Source organism: Crocodylus porosus, unplaced genomic scaffold (assembly GCF_001723895.1).
Source record: "Crocodylus porosus isolate Cpor-Errol unplaced genomic scaffold, CroPor_comp1, whole genome shotgun sequence".
NCBI classification, from domain to species: Eukaryota; Metazoa; Chordata; order Crocodylia; family Crocodylidae; genus Crocodylus; species Crocodylus porosus.
Genome location: NW_017728931.1, coordinates 105,319,312 through 105,339,405, shown reverse-complemented (window position 1 = coordinate 105,339,405; position 20,094 = coordinate 105,319,312). Strand labels below are relative to the sequence as shown.

Genomic DNA, 20,094 nt, shown 5'->3' with positions numbered 1-20,094 from the left:
AGTATTCAATTAGAAATTGTGGTGGTGGTCAGGGTTGGGGGGGGTTGCCTCTGTTTATGAATAGACAAGTAATCAAGTGAAAAAGAAATAACCACATACTTAAGGGGAATTTCAAGACTTCTGAAATCAAATTGGAGCAATGGAAGGTTGCTCCAATTTGAATACATGACTAAACATACGTAACACGTCATTTTGAGCAAAAGGCCAGGAATATGGAAGAAAAGCAGAAATGACCCTTCTCTATATTTATTGGCTTATCCAAAAGCTCAGCTGATTTGGCTAAACTGATAGTGGGATTTTTTTTCTTCCAACTCTTACTGTAAAGCACTCATGTGTTTAAATTAATAGATTATTTTACATGATAACTCCCAGTTAAAAGGATTGCCTTTGGCTCAGCTTAATGACGACAGATCTAATAAATATTGCTCTTTTCAGTCTCTTCTTGTGAATTTGGTCTAAGTGAGCTGAGTAATAAAGCTGCCCTTGTCTTTGTCAAAAAGTCAATATATTTAGAATATATTAACACTAATTGCTGACTGGGTTATCTGACTGGGAGTACACACTGATGGATCTAAATGTCTTGAGTCTTACTACTTCATATTTTTCAGGATTTGGTATTTGTGAAGGTTATATTTTGAAAGACAGGAACATCAATGTTCTTTTTTCAAACATTTTACTTTCTTTACAGCATAGCAAAGAACCCCTCCAAAAGTGAAAATATGAGTATTCACTGCCAATTTAGCATCACACATTTTTAATCCTCCTGGCACCGAATAACACAGGTCTCATCTGGAATCACTAGTTGTGCCATTTAGCTTAATCCAAGGAGAGTATTGGGCAGCATTTCTTTACTAGGATTGTACGCAAGTTCACATTCAACCTTTATGTAATTGGGTTTAATTCAGTAGAGTGAGTGAACTAACATCAAGTCTAGATTTGATTCAAATAATGCTACAAGCATCTGACTTTTATTTTAGTGCTCTTAGTTCCTTTTAAAAGGTTCCCCTTAGTGTGCATTATATTAGAGCACTCAGGACATCTTCTATTTGATCTAACTTCTCATTTGATTTCTCTGCAACCTTGTGAGGAAAGAAGAAAGCTCAGTCCTAACGAGCAGAGAAATTAAACAAATTCAGACTGCTGAAGGACTGAGTATGCAAAAGCTGGGGTGATCTGGTAACTATTGTGTTTGAGTAAACACTAGATAGCCTTGGGGTTGGAAAAACATCAGTTCATTTTAATCTTATTGACATCTTGCCCATAACCATAAACTGAAAGAGTAATCAAGAGCATTCATGGCATTGACATGCCATTAAGCAAAACTAACATTGCACTTCCCTTGAGAATTCCCATATTGCTTTCTGTTTTCAATATCTATTGTACGGTAGCTACTGCAGATAATCTTGCTGAAAGTTAACAGTGACAGAATATTTAAAAGAAAAAAGAAACATTGTCTTGCATCAAGTGGCTAAGCTTCATGGTGTATGAAGTGATTCCACCAAAACTGCAATGGACTAAATAGTCCAGAAATTAATTAGTCTGTCTGTATGTCTGTCTGTGTGTCTGTTTGTCCATAATGCTTTTGGCCAACTGTGCACAGGCCACTGAGAGGGTGGGCGGTGATTGGCTATGAAGGCCCGGGCTGCGCAGGCCCAAGTTTCAGCCACTGCCGGGAAAGTTTGTGGCTTCCCTATGCCTCCCTGAGGGCAAATGGAGTGTGGGGGTCATGGCGGTGGTGCCCCCCCACTGCCAGTCCCTGATGCCACCAGAACAGCCAGCAGGGAGGGGGAGGTGGTGGGCAGGGAAGGAGGGGAGCAGGGCAGGGCATGCAAAGGTGAGGGTGGGGGGGTCACGGTGGCAGCTGTTGTCAAAGCCAGGTGGCAGGAGGGAGGGACAGATGGGAGCAAGAAGAGGGTCCCAACAACAACATCCAGCAAGGAGAGGGAGGCAGCAAGGAAGGAGGGAGGCTGCGCAGACCTGGGTGGGTGCGGGGCTGTTGTTGGGGCCAGGCAGCAGGGAAGGAAGGAAGGGAGGGAAGTGGAGAGGGAACGGGAGGGGAAGTGGAGACATGGTAGTGGCACCCCTCCCCCAACGTCCAGCCCTGCCAACAGCCAGCAGGAAGGGGAGACAGCAAGGAGGGAGTGGGGAGGAGAGGGGAAGGGAGGTGCGTAGAAGCCCTGCTGTGAAGCAGAGGCAAGCGAGGGGAGGGAGTCTCCCCGCATTGAAGGCTGGAGGAGGAGGCGGCAGCAAAAGGAGTCTTTGTATGGCTGGCCCCAAAGGGTGAGCACAGGTTGGGGGGCATGTAAACACTCCCTGAAATCCATCATTCTTGATGGGCAATTAGCTAGTAATATATAAAGTCCATGACTTCCAGATCCAGCCCACATCAGTACCGACAAACAGTTATTATTGGAAACCATGAGGGAGGCCTGGAGAAGGACAAGTTAAAAGGCATGGGTCTGAAGAGTGACAGGGGACATTAAAACTTTTGGAATCCATCCAAGAACTTCCTGAGATGGACAGGATTAGAATAAACTCTTACAAGGAAAGCATGTGGGACGGTACACACAAGCCTGGAACAATAAGTATGAGAAGTATGTAGGAACATTTTAAATAAGTTCATTAACCAGCAAACTACAAGGTTCTTGGCACCAAACTGATTTGTAAATATATAGACAATGACATGAGCTTAAGTAATGATCAGTAACATAATTGAGTTATAGTGGCATGATCAGCAATATGATTGGTTACAGAAATGCATAACTGGGAGCACTTCTTATGCATTATAAGCACTTAAAATCACAAAAGAGAAAACTAATGTGTTTTGGATTTGTTTTTAACACTGCAATATCCCTACTGCTGGCCAGCCTGATCACCTGGCCAAAAGCAGCTGCATTCTTATTCATAGTCTGATATGGTGGGACCTAACCATTCCTTTGAACCAGCAGAAACTTATATAGGTAATCAGTGTCTTATGTGACTTAATACAGATTTTAGTTCTATTCTTAGCAAACAGGTATCAATATCATAAAGCTCCAAAAAGGAGAAAAGGGTAGTCTAGCAATAAAGTATGGGTCTGGAAGGTAAGAGCTAAACAAAAGGTAAAGATAGCATCCTAAATCCCAGGGCTAGAGCTGAGGATAATAAATGAAGGTTTGTGAAAAATTGTGAAGTGAATGATACAATAAAGGCAAACCATCACATGGCTGTAAGGAGCTCATTTGCTGGCAGCTCAACTAACAGGGCACAGCATGAATGAATAAAGAGGATGCACTTTCATTCTTAGAGATTGATAATGGAAGGTCCATCTCAAGCAGGATTCTTCTGTGATTATTAAATTCCAATTTCTTGCTTCTATGGTTAAGAGTAGGACTGTCGCATGAGAAGCTGAAGCTAAAAAAACCTAAGGAAGAGTACAGGCCTGATTCCTCTCTCTAAACTCTGCACAAGTTCTGGACTGATTCCAGTGAGAGAAATTTGACCTAGAGCAGAAATCAAAATGTATCCTTACTGGGTCAAATGTTCAATAAGTAAGCCAAGAGGTAGCATAAGGCTCCACAAGAATTTGCATATTACAGAAGATTGTGAAATACTTAGTCAAACTACCATTTGCTTATAGTACACACACAATTTTAAGTGATGTTTTCTAATGCTACCACTTTTTAAATTTTAATATCTTTACCATGACTACTCCGGAATTCCTGGAGCAGCTTAGGGTGTTAGAAATCCTTTTCTTCATTCTCTGTGATTTCCCCTTATAAGTTCTAAGTTGCAATCCTCTTAAAATTCTTCTGACAGCATAATATCCTAGCAGACTGTTTATTGATGTTCCAATTTGTTTTTCAGCGAGTTAGCCAAATAAACTGTCTAAACACATTTCCAAAACTATTTGGAAAATTTCCTCTGCTTTATTGTGTATAATTAAGCTTGGCAGAATTCACACACTGAAATGACAGTTTCCACTGCAGTTTTCTGGGAGGAATGAGAACAGGATGAAAGTCTATCATTACTCTGCAGAAAATTAAAAACTTGCTGAAGTTCTTTTATAAAACGTTTACTGTCTGCTGAAGCTATGGTGCTTTATGTGAAATGAGTTTAGTAGTCTCAGTCCATTTTCCATGGGGAAACCACACACATTAAAGTCATCACATGGAAAAAAGGAAACTGTAAAATCGAGTAAATCTGCACTCCTGAAATAATGTAAAAAAATGGTTTTGATCAAGATAGACATGATTCTAGGAGTCCATCCAGTTCTATAACAGGCTGCCTCTATAGTTTAGGGCAAGTCACAGGCAAATTTTCAAAGTGAACACTAACTTCCAGTGGCTTCTTAGTGAGACTTCTTGCGGTATTTGAAACTGAGTTCCCCAAACCTGAAACATGCCAAAGGACTGGCCATTTCAAAATAAATAAATGCAAGTTTAGTCTTGCTGTTTTGCTTTTTTGGAAGGGAAGTATTATTCATCTTAAACAATGACATAAAAAATGATCCAGCCTCTAAGAAAATTGTTCTTAGATAGGAAAAGAATGATTCTAAAAAATATCAATGAAGTAGCCAGAATGGGGTTTGCAGGACTCTAATCTTCTTAAGTAATACAATATTAAAAGTAATACAGTGATTGTTTCAATATCAGGAAGCTCACTGGACTGTGAATTGGGTTCAATCACAAAATTATGTTACAGTTTTTGATAAATGGGGACCTTTCAATATAGGAATGCTATCACCAGAACATTGCTTTTAAAATTGAACAATACTATAAGACTGTAAGACCTATATACTCCTTGGAGTGAGTGCATTGTATAGTGGTTACACCAGGAATGAGATTGTCCCAGAATCTTCAATAGCCAAGATCTATCTGCAGGGCCTAGGCCAGAAGAAGCTATAGATATGACTCAAAACTGACCTATCTTTGGAAATATATGCGTCCTAGCTTTCTAGTTGGTTTCATAGTTTCGTAGTAGTTTGTGGTCAGAAGGGACCTGAACAGATCATCTAGTCTAAACCCCCGGCACTGGCAGAAGCACATGCTGGGATCACACAACCCCAGACAGGTGTTCATCCAAACTCTTTTTGAATTTACCCAAAGTAGAAGTGAGGACCACTTCCCTAGGAAGTTGGTTCCAGATCCTAGCCACCCTAACAGTGAAATAGTGCCTTCTAATCTCTCACCTGAACCTATTCTCCAGCAGCTTCTAGCCATGCTTCCTTGTCACCCCAGGTGCTGCTGGGGGGAATAGGGCCCTTCCTATTTGCTGCTGATCTCCCTTAACGAGTTTGTAGGCAGCCATGAAATCCCCCCTCAGCCTCCACTTGCTGAGGCTGAACAGGTTCAGGTCCCTCAGCCTCTCCTCACAGGGCCTGCCCTGTTGCCTTCCAACCAAGCAGGTGGCCCTACTCTGAACCCTCTCAAGGCAGGCCACATCCTTCTTAAAATGAGGTGTCCAGAACTAGATGCAGTACTCCAATTAAGACTGGACCAATGTCACACAGAGGGGGAGTATCACCTCTCTGGACCGGCTTGAGATGCATCTTTGGATGCATGACAAGGTGCGGTTGGCTTTGCTGGCTGCAGTCTGGCATTGGTGGCTCATGTTCATCTTAGAGTTCATAATGACTCCAAGATCCCTTTCTGCCTCTGTGCTCACAAGGGGGGAGCTCCCCAGCTTGTATGTAAGCTGTGGATTCCTTCTCCTCAGGTGCAGCACCCTGCATTTATCTACATTGAACCCCATCCTATTACCATCCACCCACTTCTGTAGTCTGTCTAAATCTAATTGCAGACTCTCTCTCCCTTCAAGCATGCCCACCTCTCTCCACATCTTGGTGTCATCGGCAAACGTGTTTTCCACCCCCTCATCCAAGTTGCAGTTCATCTCAGCTCTTTTTCCCATAGTGGGTTTCTCATTTGCTCTAACTCCAAACTCCTTTTTTAAGAAGATAGTCTTCCTGTGACTACCTTCCACTCAGGCATTTGGTTGCATCCTCTCTTACTTAGAGGCCAGGGTATATACCTTATAGATTAACTCCTTCTCTTTTACTCAGACAGAAACAAAGGAAGCCCAAGCCTGGCTTGAGCAAGCAAAACAGCATGATCCTCAAAGGTGGTCTATGGAAAGACCATACAAGTGAGTGGTGTTGGATAAGAGAGACTTAGAGCTGTGAGCAAATTGTCTCTCAATGCTAGCTTTATCCTGTGTTCAGACATCAGACCCTGTACATTCTTGTAAATAAATAGAATTACACTGAAGATTCATGACCTCCCTGTCAGTTTCTTGTCCTAACTGGAATAACCTGCAAGAGCCCATTTTTGGTCAGCTGCTCAGAACAAAAATGAGTAACATGATTATGAAATCACCTGTCCTTTTAAAGCTAAGTGCTGCCCTTGGCTCATAGACACTTACGTGCAGCATTTGGAGGAGCTCCTACCAGCTTGGAGATCATATAGCCTACTGGCTGCTCTAAACTAGGCCAAGCAGATGGTGCACAAACTGTGGACCACTGTCTCTCCCGATTCTCAGACAGCTACACTAATTATGGGGCATGAAGAATCAACAAGTCAGCAGGTATAGGCCCTCACTATCCTTTCTGCACCCAAGAAGGAACTGTCTAGCAGTTTGTTGCTTTATAAGCATCTGTGAACCTAAACATTATTATTTTAGTTGCTTGTAGAGTGTCATACCCATTGGCAACTTCATGTATATAGTAATTAATATGCTACAAAACATGATTTAACTGAGATTTTAAGTTAAAGAAACTGAGGTGTGTTCCCTTCTATCCTTTGTTAGAAATGTCACTCCTTATTAAGAACAAATATCACTAACTTTTTTCCAAGACATAAGTCATTTCAGATGTCTCCTAAAATAGGTAAATAGTGCCTTTAAGTAGTCTGTCACCAAAAAATATATATTTTTCAGATTCAACTGATACAAATTATTTCAGGGTAGTTTTTGTAAGCAATTTCTTTTTTTATAGCTCTGAATAGATGTTCTCAGATTTAGTAATTCTTGATAGTTTTAAACTTTGAAGAAAGGATTTCAGTAATCTATTAGATTCTTTAGCTGACTACATAATTAATCTTGTCCATATTTGTACAAATTCCTAAAAATAATTCTCTGACATTTCTGGGATAAGAAGTTAAAATTAAAATTTTAGAGTAATGGAAAAATGAGTTGGAAATACTCACCTGCAGAGTACTGTAGGGCGGGAATTGATGGAATGAATGGGTAGATTGCTGGGCAATTTTATCAGCCCTGTCAGGAAGGGCAGGGCTGTAGTACAGCCAACCAGAATTTAATATTTGGTATATGACACAATCCCAATTATAAGGTGGTGAATCAAAGATCTCTGTTGTCATACTTGATTATGCTTAAATAATGCAACAAAACTTTATCCTTCTCACTCTTACTAGAGGTATTACAATGGCAGTATTAAACAATTTAAAACACCTTTTTCGTCTTCAAAAGGTAACTGTTTTATGCTTCAAAAAGAAAACAATCATTGGAAGCACCAACAGCTTATGTCAATGGCCACTGGCCACATCCAGACAAGAGCAGACATGCAGTATATGGTGCCGAAGACCAACTACAGTGCCACACACCACACATGCAGTCATTTCCCATGCTTTTACCTTTCAGAGCAGGGAGGTTTTTTGACCCCAGGAGATCCCAGGGTCAAACAAACCACACCAATAAAAATGGGGTGGCACATATGGCAGCAGCACATGCCACCCCAAACTGAAGTGTGGCTGGGTGGAGCCATGCTCCGGCTGCTGGCCTGGTTTCCTGACGTGGCTGCAGCTTCCAGAGACCCCCAAGCCCCAGGTAAAGCTGCTGGGGCCAGCACAGTTGCTGCCCGCAGCCTCCCATATCCCACCTGAGGTCACCTGCCACTCCCCAAGGCACGTGTGGCCTGGGCATTCCCCGGAGACAAGTAGCAGTGGCACAAGGTGTCCCTGGGGAAACAAACATTCTCGTTCATCTGGATGCGGCCATTGAGTCCAACAGGAATCCTTCCTGGGACTTCAGTGGCTGCTGGATTACACTAAATTGAAATCTGGAATCTGTTTTGAAGTGTCCAAATTTCACACACAATTGTTTTCATTCTGACTGAGAATGTAAACAAGTATTTTTTAGATTTCTGAGAAACAAAAACCCCTCCCTTCCTAACATTTGGTTTTGGGAAAGATTCCTTGTAATGTCATTTTTTAATTCTTTTTTTTATTTTTTTGTTTCCTTTCAATATATATTTCATTATTTCATGCTATGTATAATAGTAGTACAGGTTTCCTAAATGCTTCAATATTTGAAACAAACCAGCATTTTTCACAAAACATATTGATAAATATATGAAACCACCCCTGTTCTTCAAATGAACAATAAATCTGAGGCATGAGCACATGTCAGTTATAGTATTGTTAAGGAGAGATGAACTATCCCATCATCCCCATAGAGTCTAAGAGCTGCCTTCTTTTCCTTTGCCACTAACCTCCTCATAGTTGTCAGCAGAAGTGTACTTCCAGCTTGCAGCTTTTTACTGGACAGTGTGTGTGTGTGGGGGGGGGGGGGTAAAAACCCACTAAATTGTGAGACATTTAATGTTCTTGTAATTCTTTCACTGGATAAGAGGTCACAGACCTGGAGGAAAGTAGTGGTTATCTGTAGAATAAAATATGAGATCAAGGAGTCTATGGAGATCATTCCAGGATTATATAGGAAAAATATGTAGAAGGAATTTATTAGCTGCCTTACTGTAAATTAAACACTGTTGAAAGCTACAGCCATACCAACAATAAACCACTCTCTAGAAGTCATTAAACTACTGCTCTGTCTGTGGCTTTCAATAACCATCTCTTGTGGCTGAGAGGCTTTTAACCTTTGCTCATTGTTCTCAAATTGTTCCTTTCAAAAAACAAAAAGAAATTACATTGGGAACAGTTCCTGATTGGCAGCCCTTTGAAATAAAGGCTTCCACCCACAAAACAGGAACAGCATGGGCCCTGCAAATTACCACAGCGTACATGTTCTTCAAGACATTTTTTTAAAATATGGACCACCTGGGATTGAGAACAACCTGAATTAACTAAACTGAATATATAGTCTGTCTTCTGAGGCTGCCAGCAAGTGTCACTTCTTATTCTTTTTCTTTTTTTAATAATATGTGCATCTGTACTTTAAGAATTGGACTAGGGCCACTTAATTCATTCTGTGAAGCTGCCAGTCAGCCATCAGATGCTAACAATTGTCAGCTACTACCAATATAAGATAGATTCAAACTAATGGTATGGTGATAAATGTTTCTCTACTCTCGTGAAATGTTAAGTATTTCTAATAAAGTGCTTCTGCTTTATTTCACTGAGTGCAAACAAACATAAAGGCCCTCTAACTACTTATGGTGCAGAAAGAAAGCCCAGACCTAGTGAAAGCCAAAGCTGGGAAGGTGTCAGGAGATGAAATGTATCTAAGAAAATATCAGGAAAATAGTATTACAACATCAAATATAATTTCATATGTAATAGCATATTCTTCTTAAGTGTCCATGCTGACTGGTCAAGAGAACCCCAGACTTGCTGGTGATTTAGTTTTGCGCAATCAGACATGCAGGCCAATACAGTCCTGTTAATAAAATTATTTTCTAATCTATTCCTATGTCAACCTGGATTTATCTTTCTCTAGAGTACTCTATGTATTATTTTGCAATGATCTATCATGACAAAATAGCAGACTGGAGCAGATATAGCAGATCAGAGACAGATCCATTTGTCATCCAAACTAGGGTAAAGCAGGGATGCGCCATCACTCCAGTTCTGTTCTCCATTTATTTCACAGTCAACCTGGTTCTCAGTAAGGACTGCTTTCTTTCTGAAACTGACACTGAAAACTGAATGGATGTAGGCCTCTTCAATCTTGGATGTTTTCGCTCAAAGATCAAAGTACTCAAAATAACCATCCCTGACCTTCCACACATTGACAACTGGCTGTGCCTGTCTTGCACTCACTGAGGAAAACATCCAGACAGCACTGGATCTCTTTGGAGAAGCCTTCCAAACTGTGAGCCTCTCTGTGAACATCAAGAAAACTAAAGTGCTCTATCAGTCTGCCCCAGGCCATGAATTGACCCTCCTCCCCAAATTACCATAGAGAGACCTTGGATGTTGTTGAGCACTTCCCCTACCTCAGTAGCCATCTCTCTCAGAGAATGAACACTGATGATGAGATCCAGCACAGGATATTGTGTGCAGGTGCCTCCTTTGGGAAATTGCTTTGTCATGTCTTTATTCATCATGATCTCCAGAAAGACACAAAAATACAGGTCTACAATGCAGTCACCACTCCAACTCTTCTCTATGGATGTGAAATGTAGGTGACCTACTGTTGTCATCTCAAAAGCCTTGAGAGATATCATTAATAATGCCTCCAGAATATCCTCCACATCAAATGAGATTGCTGCATACACACCAGCATCCTTGCTGGTAACACTAACTTCAGCATCGAGTTGCTGATCCTCAAGCACCAACTTTGCAGAACTGGACATTGTGTGTGTATGACTCCCAAAACAAGTGTTCTACTCCCAAATTAGTAGTAGCCCGAGATCCCACAATGACCAGAGGAAATCCAACACTTTCAAGGCATACCTCAAGAAAATGGATGCTACAGTTGGGAGGAGCTGGCTGTCAACTGACTTCAGTGGCACTACAACCTTAACCAAGGAACAGCCTGTTTTGAGGTAAAGCATCTTGCCCTTGAAGCAGAGAAGAGAGGGTCGAAGAAGGAAAAGGAAAAGAATCCCAGCCTGAGCCTACTGTCCCCTATGGAAAGACCTGCAACTTCTGTGGACAGATCTGTGGCTCAAGGGTTGGACTCCTAAGTCACCTTAAGACCCATCAATGAACCATAGTAGAGATCATCCTCAAATCAAAGGATTGCCAATGATCATGAAAATCTACACTTGGAGATTGTTAAAATTAATCTATTTTAGCAAGTAGACATGAATTGCTCCTTTGAATACTGTAACTGAGCTCTCAGAAATGTCGCCATCATACAGTACACACAGTGTTTAAAAAATTTAAAAGAAATCTGTGAAAAGAGGCAGAAATTAAGCAAAAAAACCCCAAACCCTACTCAAGGATTTCTGTTTTATTTAAAGCCTTCTTGCTTACTCAAAAGCTAGTTGAGCTTTATGCATAGCAATAGTTCACATAGCAATAGCTCCTTGTAGCAAGTTCCATCATTTTTGCTTGACAAGGGGACTTGTTCTTTCTTTCCAGTGTGGATTTTGCAGCACACTTTTCTCATCTCCAGGCTAAAGTAGTTAATGACACTTGTGGTCACTGATTAAAGGCCTTGTTCAATGTTTCACTGTGAGCCACACAAATGTTGATCGGTGCTAGCTTGAGTTTGAAGCAGTCACATGTTCAGGCCAGAAGGGGCCTGGAGAACTAAAAAGTAAGAATCCTCCCTTTTCCTATTCCAGGTCTCTCCCATGCCCCCTGGGACTCCCTGAGTTCCTCCTCACCCTGGGCTCCCCCTCTGCCCCTCAGCCCAGCCCAGAGAGCAGCAGTAGTGGCAGATAGGCAGTCAGGTTAACCCTGCTCCCCTAGGACAGACAGCGCAGACAGCCACCAGAAGGGGAGGGCATGGGGAAGTGAGTCAGGATCTTGTGTGCTGGAGGGGGAGTGCTTAAATCAGCAGGAGAGAGGGGCAGTTGGGGTGTTCACACTAATATCTAGCCTAGAGTAGCTACACCTTAGTATAACACAAGCTGGATAACACAGATCAGAAATAATCTTGCCCTGGAATGGTGTAACTTTGAGCTGCTCAATGAGTGCTTAAAGCTAGCTTCAGGTGCTAGTGAAGACAATCCAGGTGTTAAGAGCTCCAGAAGGTGCTCCAAATTACCATGTAACAAGGCCCTAAGTTGACTTTAAACCTCCTGTTAGTGCAGAACACCACTATTTATGGTGTGGGCCAGCATAAGTACATAACACTTGTACTCAGATGCATTTGTTTTCTCTTTGCTTGCAGACAGTTTAGGATGCCGGAGACTTTCTGTCTTTAAAGAGTGGTCAGGAACTATTATCTGAGAGAATGCTGTTCATTTTTTATGTCTGTCTGAACTTACCAGGCAAATACTATAATTCAGAGGAAATGCAGGAAGTATCTGGGCACCAGTGCCCACTACTCGATCATAGAGGTTGGGGTCAACTGGAAGAGTCCTGTTGTCTATTGTTATGTTTGAATACTGTGTGGCAGACAGCAGAGCTCTCTCAGTTGAAGACTCCTATCTTGAACTTTGCTTTTTTGGCTGTCTTCCAGAACAGGAGTGTAATAACCTTTAAGGGCAATATGCAAGGATCTTCTGTTCATCTTAGCTTTTAAATTGCTAACTGTTTTTAAGAATGCCATATTAAAATGTAAATTAGATCTTTCTAATTCATTGCCATGCTTTCATAGGAACAGACAGCATAGAAAATATTTACCTCATAGACCTTCATATCTTATCGTCTCATGTCAATCATTGCTAGACCATTTTCAAGTTACATTTTTGGGGTGCATCCATATGTATCACCTTTTTGACTTTCAGAAACTTACGTGAGCATATTCTGTGTATATACTGGTGCAAGGAGGATCTTGGCAGGTTGCAGCTCACCAAAATATTGATATGGGCCTATTCTTTTTTAGGATCAAAATAAAGGGAAGTATTGAGCACTTCGGGTGCATCCAGATGAGCGTGGTCATGCGGTACAAGGCACTACAAACACATTTCCAGTGCTACATACCTCACAGTCCGGTGTTCTCTACGCTGTAAGGGCTCTTTTTTTTTCCCCAAGAGTTTTTTTTGACCCTTGGATATCCAAAACTGAGTAGTGCATGCTCAGGCATCTTGTGCTGCTGAAAAGCGCAGCTGGGCCATCTGGAGCCACGCTGCAGCTGCAGGCCAGGCTCCACCCAGCAGAATCGCTGTAGATGCAGCCCCGAGAAGCCCCCAGAATCCCAGGTAAGGCTGCTGGGGCCAGCACAGTGATAGCCCTAGTCTGCCCTACTGCCCCCGGGGGACCTTGCTGCATGCCATAGTGCATGTGACATGGGTGTTCCCCAGAAACAAGTAGCTGCAGTGCAAGGTGCATCACTGCTAGTTGTCCCTGGGAAACCAAAAATCTACATCTGTCTGGACGCATCCTTTACGTCTATTTCCCAAGTATCTTCTTCAGCAACTGGAAGCAGGTTGAGTGAAATGCTTGAGAAATGAGCACACTCACTCCAGAATAGCTAATAGTGGTCAAGGCACTCACCTGGGATATGGGAAACCAAGCTTCAAATACAAAATTCAGGTACATATCAAGTTAATTCCTAACCAAAGAACTACTCTCTCTTCTTCTGTGGGGGGCAGCCATGGTTCCTCTGGTTCTGACTTGAAATTCTAACTTAGAGAAATTTAAGTTTTTGGGAGTATTTTTAAGTGATTACATTACTACACTGTGATTTGGTTTTGACAAACAGGTATCTTTCCAACTAACGCTTTTCCCTTACACCCCTGCCTCCCCCTCCAGCTTTCATCAGAAACATGCTAACCACATTCAGTCAACATGTGGAGCTTGCTATGATCCTTCATGTTTCCATTTATTGGACTTAATTTTGAGTCTGAGCTCAAAGGTTTTTCTTTGAGGTCCTCTGGTGATTAAAACAAGTATATTTCTCAGGTGTTTAGACCTTTCACCCCTTAGTTACAAAGTCCTTAGATGGTGTTCTCCTCAACCCTTCCACTCAAGGGGAAGGGCCTGGGCAGGAGCAGATGCATCCTACAGATCAATGCATGGCTGCACAGATGGTGTTGCCAGCAGGGTTTTGGCTACTTTGACTGTGGGATGTTGTTCCAAGAAGAAGGATTGATAATAAGAGATGGGATCCACCTGACAAAGAGAAGGGAGAGCATCTTTGCAGACAGGCTCACTAACCTAGTGAGGCGGGCTTTAAAGTAGGTTTGATGGATACCAAAGCCCTGAGGTAAGTGGGGAATTGGGTGACCTGGAGGAAGCAGGGGCAAGAGAGGACAACAGAGGTGGCCTTCTTATTCTTCCTGAGAAAGTAGGGCAATCAGTTAGTTACCTTTGGTGTCCATACACAAATGCATGGAGCCTGGGAAAAAAAGCAGGACGTTTCTGAAGTCCTCACATAACCATATTACTATGACATGATAGGAATAATGAGAGTTGTTGGAATAGCTTGCATGGATGAGTATAAATTGTTCAGGAAGGACAGGAAGTGGGGAAGGCAGGAAGGAGCTGCTTTTTATTTAGATCTGTATGACTGCTAAGAGCTCCAGTATGTAACTGGAGACAAGCCCCTTGCAAGTCTCTGAGTTAAGCTCAGAGGAGAGAGCAACAAATGTGGTGTCATAATGAGTGTCTGCCATGTACCACCAGACCAGGAGGTGGAGGTGGAGAAGGCTTTCTTCAAACACTTAGTGGATATTGGGAGAATTCAAATACCCTGACATCTTCTGGGAGGGCAATACAGCAGTGCTCAGGCAATATAGGAAGTTTGTGGAGAGCGTTGGGGATAACTTCCTGGTGTAAGAGGACAACAAGGGGCCATGCTCCTCTTGACCTTCTGCTGACAAACAGGGAAGAATTGCTGGGGAATATAGGTACAGACAGCAACCTGAGCAGCACAAGCATGGGATTATTGAATTCAGAATCATGAGGAAAGAAAGGAAGGAGAGGGAAAGGACCTTGGACTTCAGAAAAGCAGACTTCAGTTATCTCAGGGAACTGATGGGCAAGATCCCTTGGAAAGCCAGTCTGACAGAGAAAGGAGTCCAGAAAAGATGGTTGTATTTTAAAGAAACCTTACTGAGGGCGCAGGAACATACCATCCTGATGCACAATAAGACTAGCAAGTATGGCAGAAGACCAGTTTGGCTTAGCAGGTGATATGATGGCAGAGCTTCTGGCCATCATCTTTGAAAACTTGTGGCAATTGAGAGAGGTCCTGGATGACTGGAAAAGGGCAAATATAGTGCCCATCCTTAAGAAAAGGAAGAAGAAGGATCCAAGGAACTACAGACCAGTCGGCCTCGCCTCAGTCCCTGGAAAAAAAAAATTGTCACAGAGTAGGTCCTCAAGGAATCCGTTTCTAAGCACTTGGAGGAAAAGGTGATTAGGAACAGCCAGCATGGATTTTCCAAGGGCAAGTCATGCCTGACCAACCTGATTACATTCTATGTTGAGATGATTGGCTATGTGGATGTGGGGAGAGCACTGGACGTGATGTACCTTGACTTTAGCAAGACTTTTGATTTCGTCTTTCACAACATTCTTGCAAGCAAGCTAAGTCAGTCCAAGTTGGATGAATGGACTATAAAGTGAGTAGAAAACTGGCTGTAACATTGGGCTCAAAGGGTAGTGATCAATGGCTCAATGTCTAGTTGGCAGCTGGTATCAAGTAGTGTGCCCCAGCAGTTGGTCTTGGAGCCAGCTTTGTTTAATATCTGCATCAGCTATCTGGAAGATGAATTGGAGTATATTATTAGCAAATCTGTAGATGACACCAAGCTGGCAGGAAGGAGTAGATACACTGGAGGGTAAGGCTAGGATTCAGAGGATTGGAAAATAGGACCAAAAGAAATCTCATGAGGTTCAATAAGGACAAGTGCTAAGTCCTGCACTTAGGATGGAATAATCCCATGCACCAGTACAGGCTGGGGGCTGACTGGCTAAGCAGCAGCTCTGCAGAAAAAGACCTGGGGATTACAGTTGGCAATAAGTTGAATATGAGCTAATAGTATGCTCTTGTTGTGAATAAAGCTAACAACATGCTAGGCTTCATTAAGAGGGCAGTTGCTAGCACATCAAGGGAAGTAATTATTCCTCTCCATTTTGCACTGGTGAGGCCACATCTGAAGTACTGTGTCCCGTTTTGGGACTCCCACTACAGAAAGGTTGTGCACAAATTACAGAGGGTCCAGCAGAGGCAACAAAAATGGCTAGGGGGCTGGATCACGTGACTTATGAAGAGAGGCTGAGGGAACTGAGCTTATTCAGTCTGGAGAAGAGAATAATAAGGGGGGTTTAAATAGCAACCTTCAACTATCTGAGGGGTGGTTCCACAGAGGATGGAGCTAGACTGTTCTTAGTGATGACACAATGAGGAACAATGTTCTTAAGTTGCAGCAAGGGAAGTTTAAGTTAGATATTAGGGAAAACTTTCTAACTAGGAGGGTAGCAGAGCACTGGAACAGGTTATCCAGAGAGGTTGTAGAATCTCCATCCGTGGAGGTTTTTAAGACCAGGCTAGACAAAGCCTTGGCTGGGATGATCTAGTTGGGGATGGTCCTGCTTAGAACAGAGGGTTGGACTAGATGATCTCCTGAGGTTCTTTCCATCCCTAATTTTCCATGATTAGGAAAGGAATCTTACTGCAAATGACAAATACCTGCAGGTCCAATATTAGGCAGGGTCTGAACATCTTCTCTTCTGCATTGACTTACATGTTATTTACTCTACCACCATGAGAGAAAAAAAAAAGTCAGGCTCTAGAATTCTTACTAAGGATTTAATTTAAAATTGTATAAATGTGCATACCAGATATATTGCAAAGGATCTGTCCCCTGTACCAGTAAAAATCACATACAGAATAATTTGGAAAAGTTATGTTTTTTAAGTTTAAGAAGACTTGCTCTTCTGTGGTGCAGTAGAATGGCTGAGAAAACAGAACTGACTATTTCTTTAAGAAAATAATACTAAGATTTACTAACCAACTAGTGTGAGCTGGAGATTTCAGGTCTCTAGCTATCTAACCTAGGAGGAAAGATTTTTCCAAACTTCCAAGTGTTTTCCATAGGATGGTAGGACAGCTGTAATGCCAATGAATTGTATGCAGTTTTGATGCAATTAGAATAACGTCCAATAAAATATCTGCTTTATAAGCTACCCAACAATGGTTTCACCTTCCTGTGCAAGAGTAAAAATAATTCTGAAAGTTACAAAAGGAGACCCATCATTCAGGTTGCAAAACAGTAAAGATATAGTAGGTATATTCCCAGGCTATACCTCTACATATTAAAGTGATAAAAAGAGCTTTGCAGGATTAGGAAGACTAGTGCCAAAAAAAATTGAAATAGGTCTTAGGAGAATGAAGTGCTGCTTGTCAGGCAGCAATACTCTTAGAATATTAATGTACATTACAAAATTTACACTGCACTTCAGCACAGCACCACCCTCCTTTTTTTTTTTTTTTTTACCCTTGAAGAATAGCTTTGGAAGCTATCAGCTTCAAAAATAATTCTGTACCCAGACTGTACTTGATTTCTTGTAGTTTAATCCTTTGCAAAATTGAAGTTAAGTTTGTGGAGAAGTTGTTCACAGGCTTCAGCCATTCCTTTGAGAACTACTGTAATTTCCTATATGCTTTGCTCCATTGCGACTTTATCCCTATGGTGGCGATACATGAATTTTTAAAATGCATATGTAAAGCAGAGCTAAATCAACTTCTCATTTTTTTCTTTTGTTTCTGAGTCCAGTTGTAAAGATCTGAATGCGTTAGCATGATCACCTTTTTAACAGATCAGTCTAGATCAGTATGATCAGGTACTAGAGGTGGAAGAAAATGTAGGAACAGAAAGAAATAAGACTTAAAAATGCTACTTGGAATTACACCATGCCATTTTTCTTTGCTTTTGCAATGAGTTTTCACAAAAAGGATCAATATCTGTTGGAAGTCTGAATATGAAGGTAATAATTGATAATGTAAGTGTAAGTGTATCTAAAGAGAAGGAAGATGTGCCAAGCTGTGGACATTTACAAATGCAGATACTCCCCTAACAGCAAATACAACAGCTAATACTTGGCCAAAGGCAGAGAAACATAGCTAACAATGTTAAAAGACACCTGCTTCTCTCATACCACATGGTTTTTACATTTTTAGAAGATTAAAGAAGAGTTTAAGAGAAGCAGATTAAACAATCATTTGTCACTTCTGGATTTTCTAATTTACTTTACCAACTCAGTTTCTCTAGGGAAGATTGTAAAATTAATCAATTACTTTCAGAACATTTATGGAGACTTCTGCACCTAGTACATGACATAGAAACAGGATATGCATTTTGCACAAGACAGGTCTCCCAGACTATGTAAAACTATTATCCACCTACCTTCCCAACAGAATCATTCAAAAACACCACAAAGTCAGATCACTTCAAACCCTTCAGTTGCTTCATTTTCAAATTATGACCCTAACCAGCTGGGCAAGTTACAGTCACCTTAAAAACATCCTCATCAGTTTCTCAATAAGTCAATTAATGTTCATCATCCTCCACCCTCTTAATTACCTCCTACACTTTCCAAGGGAGGAATTTTTTTGTAGATAATGTTTAGAGAGGGCTTTAAAGCAGGTAGTAACAACTTAGTAGCAAATATTATTAGGAATACATTTATCCTGCCCTTATCCTCTTTTTAAATAATCATCCCGCACAATATTATCCTGTTTGTGCTGTACCCTGAACCTTCTTTGAGCTAGGAGTATCCCTAGGGTTAGGTCATAACGGGTGCTTATACATGTGGTTGGGGGGAAGCTTTCAATTAGAGCAGTGGCTGGAGAGTCACTCTAATTAGAATGCAGCAGCAGCATGTGTATTAAGCCCCTGCATGTTTTAAAATGGCCACAGGATGCTTTAACTGAAGCTCATTCACTGATCATGATAAATGTGATTCGATGATACATGTGATGCTGCAGTAATACTAGAATGTTCCAATTAGAATGCAGCACAGATGCAATTAATTGAGTTCGCTCTGACACATTCTATTTGGAATGCATTGGAGCCCATATATAGGCAGCCAACCTTTTCAGGTAAGATCATCAGTGCTTATTAACCAGTAAGATCATCATTACTTTATAAACCTCCCAAATATCCTATCTTGATTCCAAAGAGATAGGGTTGCCAACTCTGAATCTGTTCTGGGAGATTTCTAGAATACCAATGTGCCCACAACACACAACATGAATGTTCCCACATGCTTGAGTATATCAGTTATGGATTACAGCATGTAGACTTTACATCCAGAAGGCAAATGCACATTACTATTAGGGTTGTGCAAAGCTTCAGTAGCCAATTCAATTTGGAGGAGATACAGCCTGATTCAGGGACTGAATCTCTGAATCTGAATCAAATTGGGAGACCAATTAAAAACTCTGAATTGAGTCAAAACATCCAAATAGATTTGGAAAAGCTTCCAAAAAGATTCGGCCATTGCAGAGATTCAGCCGTAGAATAAACAGGTAGCTGACACAGCTGCCTCCAGCTGGTAAGTCTGCTGGGGTTGGGGGAGGGAAGGGTCATGAGGGAGGGAAGGATTGGGGCTGGGGCTCGGACAAGCTGCCCAGCCAGGGTGGGGGTGCATTACTTGGGGAGAGGGGTGGAGGTGCATGGGATGTGGGCACGGCTCACTCCAGGAAGAAGGGGACAAGCAACACAAGGGCATAGTCCCCGCTCCCAGCACTGCTGTGCCCACATCCTGCATCATGCCCCCCCACATACACACTGGCTGGCAAGCGATGGTAAGGCAGAGTCCCCACTGATGCGGGCATGGTAGTGCTGGGAGCAGGGGCTATGCCCAGCTACCAGAGAGTGCACAGCACCCTGCTGAACCATGCTGCACTCGCATCATGGGACATCTGCCATGCAGGTGCCAGGCAGGGAGGAAGATCCCCACTGCAAAGTGGGGCTCTGCCACAATTGCCCAGAGATCCCAATTGCCAGTGAGTGTGGGGCTTTTTTTAAGTGCCAGGAAGCTGGGGCCAGGAAGGGGATGGGGCTGGGCAGGGCAGCCATGGGGGCTTCTCCCGCAGCTCCCCCATCCCAGGGAGAGGCAGGCACAGCCAGAGCTGCTATGGGAGAGCATGCAGCTGCCCAGCTGTGCCTGCCTCTGCCCAGCCAGTCTGAATCACTGAATCTCTCCAAATCAGCACCGAATCTTCCAAAGCCAACTCAGCCAAATTGATTCAGGACAGTGATCCGAATCTCCAAATTGAATCACTGTCCTCTGAATTGGCCAAATCTGAATTTGAATCGAATACTTCCCTATTCTCGCAGGCCTAGTT

At 42.2% G+C, this 20,094-nt stretch overlaps 1 long non-coding RNA gene across 1 annotated transcript in view; it reads right to left on the bottom strand.

Moving 5' to 3' along the window:
- Positions 1–15,625: 15,625 nt before the first annotated feature.
- Positions 15,626–20,094, bottom strand: part of LOC109316118 — a 9,508-nt gene continuing 5,039 nt past the window's right edge. Inside the window, exons 2-3 of the long non-coding RNA XR_002102704.1 lie at positions 17,997–17,999; positions 15,626–15,651 (exon numbers count right to left, since the gene is read on the bottom strand). This is a non-coding gene — a long non-coding RNA (uncharacterized LOC109316118). The remainder of the gene's footprint in view (positions 15,652–17,996; positions 18,000–20,094) is intronic.